Raw genomic sequence first — 2,111 nt, forward strand, 5'->3', positions numbered from 1 at the left:
GACTCCAAGATCCTTGTCTGCCTCTGCACTGATGAGAAGGGAGTTCCCCAGCCTGTAGGTATGCTGCTGGTTCTTCCTCCCCAGGTGAAGCACCTTGCACTTGTCAGTGTTGAAACCCATCCTATTCTCGTCCGCCCACCCCTGTAACCTGTCTAGGTCTGATTGCAGCCTGTTCCTCCTGTCTAGCATGCCCGCTTCCCCCCACATCGTAGTGTCGTCTGTGAATTTAAACAGAGTGCTTTTTACCCCCTCCCCCAAGTCGCTGATGAAAATGTTGAACAGTGCGGGCCCAAGGACTAAGCCCTGGGGGACCCCACTGCCCACATTCCTTCAGGTCAAAAATGACATGTCTACCACCACTCTCTGGGTCTGGCCCTTCAGCCAATTGGTGATCCATCTGACCATGTAGGCATCGACACCACAATCTCCTAATTTTTTAATGAAAATGGAGTGAGGGACAGTGTTAAAGGCCTTCCTAAAGTCCAGAAAGACTATGTCCACTGCTACCCCTGTATCTAAGGATTTTGTGACCTGGTCATAGAAGGCCACCGGGTTGGTCTGACAGGACCTGCCTCTAATGAACCCATGTTGGTTGCCCCTAAGCATGCTCTCCCTTGCTGGCCCCTCATGGACATGCACTATGATAATTCTCTCAAAAAGAGAATTATCTCAGACATGGAGACCACAATTCCTGCAAGCTTATCTTAAATTACTGAGAACATTATATCTTGTTTCATTTTTATTTAGAAACCCAAAGTCACCCAGAGACCTCAGGGCCAGCAATGTTTACAACCAATGTTTAATTGAACTTGACTGAACTGCATGGTAATCTGCACCCACCAGCCAAAGAAGGCAGGAAAATCTATGGGAATTCTGTAATGGAAAGATAAGCAGAAAAGTCCTTGTTTGCACACACGTCACCTGAATTTTCATGAGATATAAATGCACCTGGAGAGTTCAAACATTTGTCACAAACACACAATACTTTTACAGTCTAATCCAAAGCCTGAAATATTGAGCAGAATCAATCAAACAGAAATATTTTGACTGACATCAGTGGGATTTGTGGCAGCCTTTTAAAAATTAAATATTGTTCTGTGGCTACAGAATGGGTGTCATGGGTTTTTAAACAAAAGTCCCCTTGGAAATCAGTGATTAGTTTAAAACAGCCAGCATGATGTGGTTTCTTTTATTTAAGGAGGGGCAGCGCAGTGAGATTAGACAGATAACAGTTTAACTTGCATGGCATCCTAATAAGTAGCTCAGAGTATTTTGAGGCATAGAAGAAACTTTAGCTTGAACAAGTCCTTTCATACCATTGGAACTAAACTACCTTATCACAATGATCTATTATGCAATCAAAAAGGTTAATATTACTTATTCTCAGACTCTCAAAATAAGCACGTACAGCAAACAGCACCAGTGAAAACCAGGGGAATGGTGCTAAACCAGAATAAAGCACTAAATACATTTCCAAAGTTTTGTAGACATAATATGCACCAGCCTACTGAAAGATGAATTATCATGGCTCCTGAGCCTCTTGCAAGCAACCACAGATTTCCTGTGCAGTTAAACAGCTAGCGCACACATGAGCGTGAGACACTGGAAACATAACAGGTGCTGTAAGCCTCCCCACAGCTCAAAGCAGAGGTCCAAACTGCCAAAGAGAATGAACAACTGGCCAGATCCAAATTAAAGCAAAAGAAATTTAAAAAATAAATTAAAAAATGTTACCTTGTTGGAAAGCTGTAAAAAAATAAGTAGAAGCAGGTTGGAGTGTGCCTAGAAAAGCCTCCCTTTCTGATCTGAAGTGTGCCTTGTCAATACACCAGGAAGGAAGTGACTAGAATGACAGAACAGCAAAACCACGTCTAGCAGTAAAATAAGATGTCTTTATAAGGAAATCTCCCTACTTTGGGGCATGCTTCCATCATCACCTGATTACTCAGAGCAGGTCACATTGAAATATTGTTACCACTTCCCCTTCTGCCTGCATCTCTTCCTTTCTTCCTCTCTGTATGAGGCTATGTATTCTGTTGATGCCTTATCTTGTTTGAGATAAAACCATTACATTTTCAAGGCTGGGTTCTCAGTTACATTAAAGCTCGGGT

General features: G+C 42.6%; 1 protein-coding gene across 1 annotated transcript in view; it reads right to left on the reverse strand.

Annotated features, from left to right (window-relative positions):
- The window catches only part of LCP1 (lymphocyte cytosolic protein 1), a 42,979-nt gene extending 41,137 nt beyond the window's left edge, over window positions 1–1,842 (reverse strand). The window contains exon 1 of the mRNA XM_019529916.1: window positions 1,735–1,842. The gene's annotated coding sequence lies outside the window, so the exon portion shown is untranslated. The remainder of the gene's footprint in view (window positions 1–1,734) is intronic.
- Window positions 1,843–2,111: the final 269 nt, after the last annotated feature.

The sequence above is a fragment of the Crocodylus porosus genome, unplaced genomic scaffold (genome assembly GCF_001723895.1).
Source record: "Crocodylus porosus isolate Cpor-Errol unplaced genomic scaffold, CroPor_comp1, whole genome shotgun sequence".
NCBI lineage: Eukaryota > Metazoa > Chordata > Crocodylia > Crocodylidae > Crocodylus > Crocodylus porosus.